This window comes from Lepidochelys olivacea (genome assembly GCF_965140295.1).
Source record: "Lepidochelys olivacea isolate rLepOli2 genome assembly, chromosome: 16".
NCBI classification, from domain to species: domain Eukaryota; kingdom Metazoa; phylum Chordata; order Testudines; family Cheloniidae; genus Lepidochelys; species Lepidochelys olivacea.
This window is the reverse complement of record NC_140426.1, coordinates 5,091,416-5,105,818: the sequence shown is the minus strand read 5'-3', so window position 1 is coordinate 5,105,818 and position 14,403 is coordinate 5,091,416. Positions and strand designations below refer to the sequence as shown.

The following is a 14,403-nucleotide window of genomic DNA, read 5'->3' as shown; positions in this document are numbered from 1 at the left end:
GAGTTACCTCACGTGCAGAGGGAGAGCCGAGCAGGGAGAGCCGTACTGCTGCGCAGTGCGAGAAGGCCAGGAGGAGCTGGCATTGACCTCCTACAAATGACAAGTGACAGAGAGACCACCTGAGGAAAGGGGCTTACCTAGCAAAGCCAGAAACCGGGCTGACTTCCAGCAAGCCTAAGGCCCGCACTCAGCAAAGCACTTCAGCACATGCTTCAATCCAACCCTAGTCAGCACTTAAGCACATGCTTAACTGTAAGCACTGGAGGTAATGGGGCTTCTTTGCTGACTGGGATCCTTCTAGCCTTGACTTCAGTAAAGCTATTTTTGCTCCACCTTCCTGGTATTTTCCTATATTACTTCCTGATGTCTGGTCAGCTTTATGCCAGGAAGCAGGAGGACTGCTAACCCGGAGACTTATCACTCAGGGGTGGCAGGTTTGTAGAAATTTTGGTGGTGCCCAGAACCCGCCCCCACCCAAACTCCTCCCCCCACCTGCCCAAGGCTCTGGGAGGGAGTTTGGGTGGAGGAGGAGGTCTGGGGTGCAGGCCCTAGGCTAGAGCAGGGGATTGGGGTGCAGGCTCTGGGAGGGAGTGGGTGTGGAGGGAGGGGGTGCAGGTTCTGGGAGGGAGTTTGGGGATGGGAGGGAGTGCAGAGGTGAAAGCTGTGGGGTGTGGCTGCAGATGAGAGGTTTGGGGTATGGGATGGGCTCTGGACAAGAGTAGGGGTATAGGGGTGAGGGCTCTGGAGCTAGGAATGAGGAGTTTGGGGTGTGGGAGGGGCTCAGGGTGAGAGTAGGAGTGTGGGGGTGAGGGCTCTGTCTGTGGCTGGGGGTTTGGGGGTTAGAAAGGCTCAGGGCTGGGGCAGAGGGTTGGAGTGCAGGGGGATGAGGGCTCTGTCTGGGGCTGGAGATGAGGGGTTTGTGATGTTGGAGGGGGCTCAGGGCTGGGGCAGAGGGTTGGGGTGCAGGGGGATGAGGGCTCTGTCTGGGACTGGGGATAAGGTGTTTGGGGTGTGGGAGGGGCTTAGGGCTAGGGTAGAGGGTTGAGGGTGCGGTGGGGGGGTGAAAGCTCTGGCTGGGGTGTGGGCTCTGGGGTGGGGCACGGCTGGGGATGAGTTTGGTGTTCAGGCAGGCTGCTCTGGGACTGGGGCCAGAGAGGACGACTCCCCCCAGCCCTTTCCCTGAAGGCAGCAGCGAGCTCTGGGGGAGGAGCCCCCCTTTCCCGCCCCCTGAGCAGCACACTCCCCCCCCCCACTGTCAGTGCATGTGGTCCTAGGGCCCCTCTCAGGCCCAGGAATCTCCCTTGCCTCCCCCGTGGTGGGTGCCGGGGGGAGCTGCGTGCGCCTTCTCCCCTGCTGTTGCCCCTGCCTGTAGCCTCACTGGGGGTGAGGGATGGGGCTGCCCCTTGCCCAGCGTGAGGCAGGAGCGGTGACTGCGGGCGGGGGGGCCCCCTTTTCTGGTGGAGGGTCCCGCCGGAAAAGGGAAGGGTCTGAGGTGGAAGGGCCAGCTCAGAGTCAGTCTGCCCTGGCAACGGAGTGCGGGGCACTAGGACCCTGCGGCAGCAGTTGCTGCAGGGAGGCAGCATGGAACTGCAGGGCAGAGGCAGGGACACGCTGCTCCAGGGCCCGGGGGGTCAGGGGCAGCAGGTGCGGGGGCGGGACACCTGGCCCCAAATATGGGTGGAGCTGGGCCCCTGGGCTCTGAATATTGCTGGTGCCAAGGCACCATGTGGAGATATAACTCCCACCCCTGCTATCACTGTTATATTTTGACAGGTTCAGAGTAACAGCCGTGTAAGTCTGTATCCGCAAAAAGAACAGGAGGAGTTGTGGCACCTTGGAGACTAACAAATTTATCTGGGCACAAGCTTTCGTGAGCTAGAGCTCACTTCATCGGATGCATTCAGTGGAAAATACAGTGGGGAGATTTATATACACACAGAACATGAAACAATGGGTGTTACCATACACACTAACCAGAGTGATCAGGTAAGGTGAGCTATTACCAGCAGGAGAGCGGGGGGTGGGGGGAACCTTTTGTAGTGATAATCAAGGTGGGTCATTTCCAGCAGTTGACAAGAACGTCTGAGGAACGGGGAGATAAATATGGGGAAATAGTTTTACTTTGTGTAATGACCCATCCACTCCCAGTCTCTATTCAAGCCTAAGTTAATTGTCTCCAATTTGCAAATGAATTCCAATTCAACAGTTTCTCACTGGAGTCTGGATTTGAAGTTTTTTTGTTGTAATATCGCAACTTTCATGTCTGTAATCGCATGACCAGAGAGATTGAAGTGTTCTCCGACTGGTTTATGAATGTTATAATTCTTGACATCTGATTTGTGTCCATTTATTCTTTTACGTAGAGACTGTCCAGTTTGACCAATATACATGGCAGAGGGGCATTGCTGGCACATGATGGCATATGTCACATTGGTAGATGTGCAGGTGAACGAGCCTCTGATAATGTGGCTGATGTGATTAGGCCCTGTGATGGTGTCCCCTGAATAGATATGTGAACACAGTTGGCAACGGGCTTTGTTGCAAGGATAGGTTCCTGGGTCAGTGTTTTTGTTGTGTGGTGTGTGGTTGCTGGTGAGTATTTGCTTCAGGTTGTGTGGCTGTCAGTAAGCAAGGACTGGCCTGTCTCCCAGGATCTGTGAGAGCAATGGCTCGTCCTTCAGGATAGGTTGTAGATCCTTGATGATGCGTTGGGGAGGTTTTAGTTGGGGGCTGAAGGTGACAGCTAGTAGCGTTCTGTTATTTTCTTTGTTAGGCCTGTCCTGTAGTAGGTGTCTTCTGGGTACTCTTCTGGCTCTGTCAATCTGTTTCTTCACTTCAGCAGGTGGGTATTGTAGTTGTAAGAATGCTTGATAGAGATCTTGTAGGTGTTTGTCTCTGTCTGAGGGGTTGGAGCAAATGTGGTTGTATCGTAGAGCTTGGATGTAGACGATGGATCGTGTGGTGTGGTCTGGATGAAAGCTGGAGGTATGTAGGTAGGAATAGTGGTCAGTAGGTTTCCGATATAGGGTGGTGTTTATGTGACCATCACTTATTAGCACCATAGTGCCCAGGAAGTGGATCGCTTGTGTGGACTGGTCCAGGCTGAGGTTGATGGTGGGATGGAAATTGTTGAAATCATGGTGGAATTCCTCAAGGGCTTCTTTTCCATGGGTCCAGATGATGAAGATGTCATCAACGTAGCGCAAGTAGAGTAGGGGCATTAGGGGACGAGAGCTGAGGAAGCGTTGTTCTAAGTCCGCCATAAAAATGTTGGCATACTGTGGGGCCATGCGGGTACCCATAGCAGTGCTGCTGATTTGAAGGTATACATTGTCCCCAAATGTGAAATAGTTATGGGTGAGGACAAAGTCACAAAGTTCAGCCACCAGGTTTGCTGTGACATTATCGGGGATACTGTTCCTCACGGCTTGTAGTCCATCTTTGTGTGGAATGTTGGTGTAGAGGGCTTCTACATCCATCGTGGCCAGGATGGTGTTTTCAGGTAGATCACTGATGGATTGTAGTTTCCTCAGGAAGTCAGTGGTGTCTCGAAGATAGCTAGGAGTGGTAGTAGCATAGGGCCTGAGGAGGGAGTCTACATAGCCAGACAATCCTGCTGTCAGGGTGCCAATGCCTGAGATGATGGGGTGTCCAGGATTTCCAGGTTTATGGATCTTGGGTAGCAGATAGAATACCCCAGGTCAGGGTTCCAGGGGTATGTCTATTGTTCTTGTGCTTTTTCAGGGAGTTTCTTGAGGAAATGGTGTAGTTTCTTTTGGTAACCCTCAGTGGGATCAGAGGGTAATGGCTTGTAGAAAGTGGTGTTGGAGAGCTGCCTACCAGCCTCTTGTTCATATTCCGACCTATTCATGATGATGACAGCACCTCCTTTGGCAGCCTTTTTGATTATGATGTCAGAGTTGTTTCTGAGGCTGTGGATGGCATTGTGTTCTGCACGGCTGAGGTTATGGGGCAAGTGATGCTGCTTTTCCACAATTTCAGCCCGTGCACATCGGCGAAAGCACTCTATGTAGAAGACCAGTCTGCTGTTTTGACCTTCAGGAGGAGTCCACCTAGAATCCTTCTTTTTGTACTCTAGATAAGAAGGTCTCTGTGGGTTAGTATGTAGTTCAGAGGTGTGTTGGAAATATTCCTTGAGTCGGAGATGTCGAAAATAGGATTCTAGGTCACCACAGAACTGTATCATACTCGTGGGGGTGGAGGGGCAGAAGGAGAGGCCCCGAGATAGGACAGATTCTTCTGCTGGGCTAAGAGTATAGTTGGATAGCTTAACAATATTGCTGGGTGGGTTAAGGGAACCACTGTTGTGGCCCCTTGTGGCATGTAGTAGTTTAGATAGTTTAGTGTCCTTTTTCTTTTGTAGAGAAGCAAAGTGTGTGTTGTAAATGGCTTGTCTAGTTTTTGTAAAGTCCAGCCACAAGGAAGTTTGTATGGAAGGTTGGTATTTTATGAGAGTATCCAGTTTTGAGAGCTCATTCTTAATCTTTCCCTGTTTGCTGTAGAGGATGTTGATCAGGTGATTCCGCAGTTTCTTTGAGAGTGTGTGGCACAAGCTGTCAGCATAGTCTGTGTGGTATGTAGATTGTAATGGATTTTTTACCTTCAGCCCTTTTGGTACGATGTCCATCGGTTTGCATTTGGAAAGGAAGATGATGTCTGTCTGCATCTGTACGAGTTTTTTCATGAAGTTGATAGATTATATTTTGTTAACATTACAGTTCAAATTCTGCTCTTCAATACACCTGTATAAATTCAGCATAACTCCCTGGGCTCCAGTTCAGGCCAAACTTGATTTTTAAAACATATTCAGCTATTTGCTCAAGCATATCCAGAGGTGCTGGGACAATGTGTAAGGGGGCGGGAGGAGCGCTGAGAGCCACTGAACCAAACTGTAAACCCTGGATTAAATTGCAGCAAGGACGGTTTAGGTTGGATGTTAGGAAAAACTTCCTAACTATCAGGGTGGTTAAGCACTGAAATAAATTGCCTAGGGAGATTGTGGAATCTCCATCGTTGGGGATTTTTAAGAGCATGTTGGACAAACACCTGTCAGGGATGGTCTAGGTAATACTTAGTCCTGCCATGAGTGCAGGGGATGGGACTATATGACCTCTTGAGGTCCCTTTCACTTCTATGAGTCTATGATATGATGGAAACCACTTTGAGCCAGAGGGGTGCTGCAGCAACCCCCACACCCCTAGTTCCAGCACCTCTGAGCATATCCTGTTGGAGTGAGTTCTACAAATTAACAAGAAGGAAGTGGCCACATGACATCTCCCGCTCTTGTGGGTCCAGGGAGTGAGAGCTGGGGTGGGCTGCAGATTGACCCCAGATCTCCCAGGGCAGGGTAGAGCAGAACACTAGTGCCAGACCTGCTTGATGAGAAACAAGCTCCCAAGCCATTGTTTAGGCTCTGTTTTCTTTGGCCTCTGCAAAGCCCCGCTTCTCAAAAGTCTTGTCCATACAGAGAGCTTGGGCTTTGACTGATCATCTCTGGCACAAAAAGTGTTTACGGTCTGGTTTTTTAACCTTATAAAAGTGTGGCAATTCTCCAAAAAGGGTAATTTTTTTTTTTAGTTTAATGTACCCACGCTACCCACAACCACATCAGCCATCATCAGAAAGCTTGTTTTATGGATGTTGAGATGAAGCGCGATGTGGCATTGCCAAGTCTGGCATAAGCCTGTAGGCGAAGTGAAACAACAGCCACACGAGACAGTGTCTTCGTTTTGCCCAGTTCCAGAAACACTGCAACAGGACTTGGACTACAGCTTTTACTGTTTAGGGTAATTTCAGCAGCTTAATGTGGTGGGTTTTGGTCAAAGCTATCAAACAACAATAAATTAAAAGATTTGTATTGTTTTGCATGGGCAAGGGTGTGGTTTTTTTTCAGAAATGATAAATCTGTTTAGAAGGTGGCAAAAACAGCAACTATCAACATTTTGCACTATACTACCGTGCAATGTTTTCACATTACATATTCTGAATTGTCAAAGTATCTCACAAGTGATTATAATCAGTTTTGACTTTTCCAGTAGAAATTTACTGACCAGATCAATCTCCCATTGCAGGCTGGGCACCAGCAGCCGTAGATTGCATGCCCATACTTTGTGCTGCATAATGGGTAGATATAAATGTACAGGAAATCCTAATCAAATGTTTCTCCATTTGTAAGCCTTTGTACGTACAATGTAGCATCTATTCTGCCTTGTAGAAGGTTTTAATTTGTAATTGCTTATGCCTGCAGTACTAGCTGTTGAACTATTCTAGAAACTAGCTTTTTAATTCAGTGACACTATGCACAGGTCAGTATCAGTGTTACAGATGACAACACACAGCTTCATCATGGGCTTCAGTCAAAGTGCTCACAGAACAAAAAGGGTCATTTTGTGTACGTGTAATTCATGACATAGAAACCTTTGAGGAAGCAACCAATCTCAGGGAGGCAGCACATCAAAGCAGAGATGATGACACGTTGCGCTGAACATCTGTGGAAAACTCGATTGCTAAGGATGCACTTTATCACTCACCTGCCTTTCTTCCTACTTGAGTGAAACTAATCTTAAAGTAAAACCAGCTAGTTGCACAGCAACAATACAGTCATAGAATCATAGAATATCAGGGTTGGAAGGGACCTCAGGAGGTCATCTAGTCCAACCCCCTGCTCAAAGCAGGACCAATCCCCAATTAAAACATCCCAGCCAGGGCTTTGACAAGCCTGACCTTAAAAACTTCTAAGGAAGGAGATTCCACCACCACCCTAGGTAACGCATTCCAGTGCTTCACCACCCTCCTAGTGAAAAAGTTTTTCCTAATATCCAACCTAAACCTCCCCCACTGCAACTTGAGACCATTATTCCTCATTCTGTCATCTGCTACCACTGAGAACAGTCTAGATCCATCCTCTTTGGAACCCCTTTTCAGGTAGTTGAAAGCAGCTATCAAATCTCCCCTCATTCTTCTCTTCTGTAGACTAAACAATCCCAGTTCCCTCAGCCTCTCCTTGTAAATCATGTGTTCCAGTCCCCTAATCATTTTTGTTGCCCTCCGCTGGACTCTCTCCAATTTTTCCACATCCTTCTTGTAGTGTGGGGCCCAAAACTGGACACAGTACTCCAGATGAGGCCTCACCAATGTCGAACAGAGGGGAACGATCACATCCCTTGATCTGCTGGCAATGCCCCTACTTATACATCCCAAAATGCCATTGGCCTTCTTGGATACTGTTGACTCATATCCAGCTTCTCGTCCACTGTAACCCCTAGGTCCTTTTCTGCAGAACTGCTGCCTAGTCACCTTATGACACCGCATTTTATCACCTGATTGAAGAGACAGACAATGATCGCTCCCAGACTGCTGCGCTGGGCATCACAAAATGGGGAAGAGATGGCCAGCCCTCTGTGGAGATAGAGGTGGTTAGGGACTATTTAGAAAAGCTGGACGTGCACAAGTCCATGGGGCCGGACGAGTTGCATCCAAGAGTGCTGAAGGAATTGGCGGCTGTGATTGCAGAGCCATTGGCCATTATCTTTGAAAACTCGTGGCGAACCGGGGAAGTCCCGGATGACTGGAAAAAGGCTAATGTAGTGCCAATCTTTAAAAAAGGGAAGAAGGAGGATCCTGGGAACTACAGGCCAGTCAGCCTCACCTCAGTCCCTGGAAAAATCATGGAGCAGGTCCTCAAAGAATCAATCCTGAAGCACTTGCATGAGAGGAAAGTGATCAGGAACAGCCAGCATGGATTCACCAAGGGAAGGTCATGCCTGACTAATCTAATCGCCTTTTATGATGAGATTACTGGTTCTGTGGATGAAGGGAAAGCAGTGGATGTATTGTTTCTTGACTTTAGCAAAGCTTTTGACACGGTCTCCCACAGTATTCTTGTCAGCAAGTTAAAGAAGTATGGGCTGGATGATTGCACTATAAGGTGGGTAGAAAGCTGGCTAGATTGTCGGGCTCAACGGGTAGTGATCAATGGCTCCATGTCTAGTTGGCAGCCGGTATCAAGTGGAGTGCCCCAAGGGTCGGTCCTGGGGCCGGTTTTGTTCAATATCTTCATAAATGATCTGGAGGATGGTGTGGATTGCACTCTCAGCAAATTTGCGGATGATACTAAACTGGGAGGAGTGGTAGATACGCTGGAGGGGAGGGATAGGATACAGAAGGACCTAGACAAATTGGAGGATTGGGCCAAAAGGAATCTGATGAGGTTCAATAAGGATAAGTGCAGGGTCCTGCACTTAGGACGGAAGAACCCAATGCACCGCTACAGACTAGGGACCGAATGGCTAGGCAGCAGTTCTGCGGAAAAGGACCTAGGGGTGACAGTGGACGAGAAGCTGGATATGAGTCAGCAGTGTGCCCTTGTTGCCAAGAAGGCCAATGGCATTTTGGGATGTATAAGTAGGGGCATAGCGAGCAGATCGAGGGACGTGATCGTTCCCCTCTATTCGACATTGGTGAGGCTTCATCTGGAGTACTGTGTCCAGTTTTGGGCCCCACACTTCAAGAAGGATGTGGATAAATTGGAGAGAGTCCAGCGAAGGGCAACAAAAATGATTAGGCGACTGGAACACATGAGTTATGAGGAGAGGCTGAGGGAGCTGGGATTGTTTAGCCTGCAGAAGAGAAGAATGAGGGGGGATTTGATAGCTGCTTTCAACTACCTGAAAGGGGGTTCCAAAGAGGATGGCTCTAGACTGTTCTCAATGGTAGCAGATGACAGAACGAGGAGTAATGGTCTCAAGTTGCAGTGGGGGAGGTTTAGATTGGATATTAGGAAAAACTTTTTCCCTAAGAGGGTGGTGAAACACTGGAATGCGTTACCTAGGGAGGTGGTAGAATCTCCTTCCTTAGAGGTTTTTAAGGTCAGGCTTGACAAAGCCCTGGCTGGGATGATTTAACTGGGAATTGGTCCTGCTTCGAGCAGGGGGTTGGACTAGATGACCTTCAGGGGTCCCTTCCAACCCTGATATTCTATGATTCTATGATCTTATGTACAACAAGAAGGCTCTTCTCCTGTCCAAGCTACTACAAAGATATAAAGGCATATTCTCTCCAATGTAGAAACTGCAAGCCATTCCAGTTGCAAATTACAGTGAAGATTAGAAAAACACTATGGTTCTGCAATTTCATTCCATGCACAGCACAGACAAAGCAAATCTACAGTTGTTCTATGCAGCATAATAACGTTACATGATGCTATCCAAACTGCTAGTCATCTGAAGCAGGAAAGTAGCTCACGAAAGCTTATGCTGTAATAAATTTGTTAGTATTTAAGGTGTCACAAGTCCTCCTTTTCTTTTTACAGATACAGACTAACATGGCTGCTACTCTGAAACCAAATATTTTGTGGATTTTCTTCTGGAAAGTGAGCCTGATGAACAGCTTTCAAATGAACAAGTGGTTTTGTATAATGCCTCTTCAATCCTTCAGACTGAAATAGCCAAAATGAAAGCCTCAGAATATTATCGAAAGCCAGGTGACTGTAGTTTACAGAGATCAGCTACTTTTGTGCGCCAGTTAGTGTCAGAATTTGTCATTTGGTTGACAGATAAAGAAGGGTATAATTCAGCCAGCAGTAAGCATCATCCTTCAGAAGATATTCAAAGAAGGTGCCTCTTAACTGCAGAGCAGTGTTCCCTCTAATTTTTTACGTCCATGTGTGGAATGAATTTTGTTATGTGCACCAATATGGAGGTGATGTGTGAAACAGCACCTTCATATTGGTGCACATAACAAAATTCATCTGGTGGGGGTGGGGCTGAGGGTCAGGATGCGGCGGGTGGGGGTGGACTCTGGGATGGGGCTGGGGATGAGGGGTTTGGGGTGCAGGCTGCCCCAGGGCTGCAGTGGGAAAAAAGAGGACTCCCCCCAGCCCTCTCTCGCCGCAGCAGCTCAGGGCCAGTAGAGAGGTGCCTCTCCCCGGCTGTGGCAGCTCCGGAGGGGCTGGGCTGGGCCGAGGGAGGGGCCCCTCTCCCCTGGCCGTGGCAGGTCCATAGTGGGGCTGGCGGGGAGGGGCATCTCTCCCAGCCGCTGCCCTGAGACCCTGCGCGGGCCTTAATAGGCAGCTGCATGGCTGTGTGGCCGTGCAGCTTAGAGGGAACTTAGTTGCAGAGTTCACAGTATTTAACAGTTCCAAAATCATCACCCCACTGCACATAAGTCTTGCTGCACAGCTACACCATGAGTTAGGGTCTCACAATTTACATAAGGCACCTTCCTGGATTCTGCATCAGTTATGATCAGCAAAGGCAGTTCATCACTCGTGCTGCAAAAACTGAAGCAGAAAGGCTCCATTCTAAATGGAATCGTACCATGTCATGCTGGTGGAAATCTCATCCAGGAAGATGATAATATAGACGTCAACATAGAGACCATTGATGGAAAAAATACCTTCCATTCAATAGCTAGAGTAGTATTTTGAGACTAGTCTGTGGGGAGTCAGGCATCGCACGCCATATCACTGAAGTGTGAGAAAGAAAAGTCACTCTCCACAGGTTTCTGGTGGACGCCCTGAGACACCATGGAAACAGTTTCTAAACGTGGCATCCAACAAGCAGTCACTTGTCAAATTGCTCTCTGAATCTCTGGTTCAAAACACACTGAGAGCGTAGGAGCAGGCCCAGCACACTCCTTGCTGGAGGATTTTCCAATGGCAAAGTAGCAAAGACCATTGCCAGGAGAGGTGCTGAAGAAGCCCAAGACTGGAAGAAGTGGACACAACCATAGGCGGCAACTTTTCCTGGCGCTGGTGCATGCTCAAACCCCCACCCATCTCTGGCCCCACCCCGACTCCACCCCTGCCCTGCCCGCTCCTGCCCCTGCCCTGCCCCTATTCCAACCCCTTCCCCAAAGTCCTCACCCTAATTCCGTCCCCTCCCTGCCCCTATTGGACCTCTTCCCCAAATCCCTACCCCGGCCCCACCTCTTCCCCGAGCACGCTGCATTCCCCCTCCTCCCACCTCCCTCCCAGCGCTTGCTGCCGCAAAACAGCTGATATGTGGCAGGAAGTGCTGCGAGCTAGGGGGAGAAGCAGGGATGCAGTGCACTCAGGGGAGGAGGTGGAGATGAGCTGGGGGCGGGGAGCACCCACGGAATTGGCACCTATGGACACAAGGACATAGGCACCAATTTCTCCTGGCACTGGTGGGTACTCGCACCCCACCCCCGGCCCAGCCCCGACTCCACCTCTGCCCCACCCCCTCCCACCCCGCCCCATTCCAACCCCTTCCCCAAAGTCCCTGCCCTGCCCCAACTCCACCCCCTCCCTGCCCCTATTGGACTCCTTCCCAAAATCCCCACCCCAGCCCCTCCTCTTCCCCGCCTCCTCCTCTGAGCGTGCTGCATTCCTGCTCCTCCCCACTCCCTCCCACAGCTTGTTACGCTGTGAAACAGCTGTTTCACGGTGGCAAGCGCTGGGAGGGGAAGCGGGGACAGCGCACACGGAAGGAGGCGGAGGCGGAGGTGAGCTGGGCTGGGAGTGAGGCGGGGCAGGGAGCTTGGCTGCCGATGGGTGCAGAGCAATTTTTCCAGTTTTTCCCCGTGGTGCCCCAGCCCCGGAGCACCCATGGAGTCGGCGCCTACGCACAAGGATGCTTCTGCATGTGGTGTATGCCAGTATTGGTTTGGGTCTCTTGGTGTCAAAGCACCATAGTAATTAGGTCACCTGAGATGGATATTTTGGTCCTTGCTGCTCGCTACTTTCCAATCCACATGAAACGGGACCATTACCAGCCCAACTGACAAGTGTCACTTCATACCTCTGCATGCTATTTTGTAACACACTCACTCCTGACTCCTACAACTTACTTCCTGCTGTACTCACCGGGATGGGGGAAAAATCTTTGTTTAAAGCTGTCAAAACAAAGGGAGCTTACCACTTCAGAGATCTTGCCAAATTGGGAGAGGGGGTGGACAAGCCGCAATTTCTGCTTAAGGGAAGTGGATAGCACTGCAGTATGATCAGAGCAAGAAAGAAAAGGAACGCCACTGAGACCTGAATTGCTTGTGCCTCCATCTAGCCATGAAAAAGGACAAGTCACTGGCCAAACTCCCAGCATATGAGGACAGTTTTCAAGAGCATGTCAAAAGAGCATCTTGGCAAACAAAGATATGAATGTCTTTGCTCATAGATAAACCAGATATTTGACCACCATTGCAAGATGGATGGAAAAGTGTGGATGATGAACAATCTCCTGTATTCTTTAAGAGCCCAATGGCATCTCAGTTTCTATAAGACCTTACTTGTGCCTGTCCAAATAGGGGTCACTGCAGGATCAACTGTGTCTGAAGTCAGAACAATCTTCCCTGCACAGAATGTGTCCATGCCAATGCCGTGAAGACCATGGTAACCCATACAGAGATCTCAACAGAGATCATAATGATAAACAAGATGATAATGATATTGACTAGAATTGCCACCATCACTATTACATTTCAATAATACCTGTACAAATTTTGCAAAGAAATTCAGTGTTATGTCTTGAAATAATACACAGAGTCATTAAACTAACAGAAACAAATGAAAATTTATCCAAGTGCTCATTTTAACGTGTTGATGGTGTCATTGTTTATCCCTGTTTCTATGGTAAAGGACCACTGGACAGTTCCACATCATACTTCATCTCCATAATAGGCTTTCAAATGATGTATGATGTATTATGTGAGTATATAGAGAAGTTACACTAAGTCAATTAAATAGGTGGTTTGGGATATTAGCCACTCACCTATTAATCGAAATTATTTTCAGTGAAAGCAGGACACTGGTGTGACATTGCACCCCATATTCTTCATGGTGATATTATTTTTATATGTTTATGGCATAATTGTGATGCATTTTGTACAAGACGGTGCATGTGAGGTGTCATTGGAAAACTTATGATTGATTATCTTATTTGTATGCATGTATCATTTGTAAGCAGAGTCAGGATGAGCTCCACCCTGACATCTGGTGGTGAGGTGTGGCAAGTTGTGGAAAAGAACTTCAGGGGCTGATCTCATTTGCATAGGCACACCCACCCCGCCTAGAATGAGGCCATAACTGCCCAAATGGTCACTTTGGCTGTTGTGGGATCCCCAGTGTCTCTGTTATTGGGGCGGGAAGAATAAATTGTTATTACCCTGATTATGGGAACTGTGCTTGGAACTGTACTTGGCCTTTTGTTATGCTGGAGGGACTCACCATCAACTAAGTAGCACTCGCTAGGCAAGGGACATGGGTTCCAAAACTCTGTGAATTGTGAGAGGTGTGAGACAGGTATTAGTACCTGGTGGTGTGGGCCACTTTGTGAGGGCCTAAAACATCAATTGCACCTCTGTCTCTCTCCACTGTGGAATGTCAGAGCTAATTTTGGGTCTATTAAGAGTCTTGCTATACGTACTGTGCTGAATTGACTTATAGTGTACCAGCACTAAGGCTCCCACTACTGTGAGCTGAAATCACTGAGCGCTGTGTCAAGTAGTAGGGAGCCTAGAAGATCTAGAGTGCAGTGATGCTGTTTGTGGATAGGCTGGTGGAGTGTTTGTGAGACGGCAAGGTGAGCTGGGCAGAGCGGAGCTGTTCATGAGATGGCGGAGTGTTCGTGAGACGGTGAGACGAGCTGTGCAGAGCGGAGCCGTTTGTGAGACAGCGGAGCAGAACAGAGCCCTGTGCAGCAGTCGGCTTCAGGACACGTAAGGTGCCCCTTACCTCTTTCCCCCACACACAGGCACATTTTAGCCAGACGGGGGAGTAAAACTCTGCAGATGAACTTTTGAACTCTGGGGCTGGACTTTTTGGACTTTGGGTGATTTGTGGATTGCTGGACTCAAGAGAGTTTGGGTTCTGGGACTCAAGAACCCGAGGGAAAGGATGTGGCCCAATTTGCTGGGGTGGGTCTTTGTTCATGGTTTGGTTAATGAACACTAGTTGTGGTGTTTCCCCAATTTAATGCTGATGTCGTTTACCTCATGTTATTAAAGATTCTCTGCTCCACCGAGACTCTGTGCTTGCGAGAAGGAAAGTATTGGCTCTTTGAGGCGCCCAGGGGGTGTGTAAGATTTTCCCAGGTCACTGGGTGGGGGCTCGAGTCAGTTTTGTATTTGCTTTGATGAGAGGGAACCCCTGTGTACTGAACCCGGCCCTTGCTGCTATCAACTTGGCCTGGCAGAAGGATTACACATTTTTGTATCTGAAGTTATGAATATTGACTATGTATCTGTATTTCAAATGTAGTTACACCTGGGTGACACCCTCTAGTCAAGATGCTTCCAGTCTAGATAGGTGGTTGGGAAGGGCATGTTCAGGGTAATGGATCTTTAGGAAAAACAATAGGACTTAGGAGAAGCTTATTCCCCACCTGGTGAGCCTTCCTGAGGATGCTCCAGACAGTCTGTAAGTAA

At 48.8% G+C, this 14,403-nt stretch overlaps 1 protein-coding gene across 1 annotated transcript in view; it reads left to right on the top strand.

The window, feature by feature from the left end:
- The first annotated feature begins 6 nt into the window (after window positions 1-6).
- The window catches only part of FBXW5 (F-box and WD repeat domain containing 5), a 58,680-nt gene continuing 44,283 nt past the window's right edge, over window positions 7-14,403 (top strand). The window contains exons 1-3 of the mRNA XM_084650353.1: window positions 7-265; window positions 1,774-1,986; window positions 9,332-9,502. The gene's annotated coding sequence lies outside the window, so the exon portion shown is untranslated. The remainder of the gene's footprint in view (window positions 266-1,773; window positions 1,987-9,331; window positions 9,503-14,403) is intronic.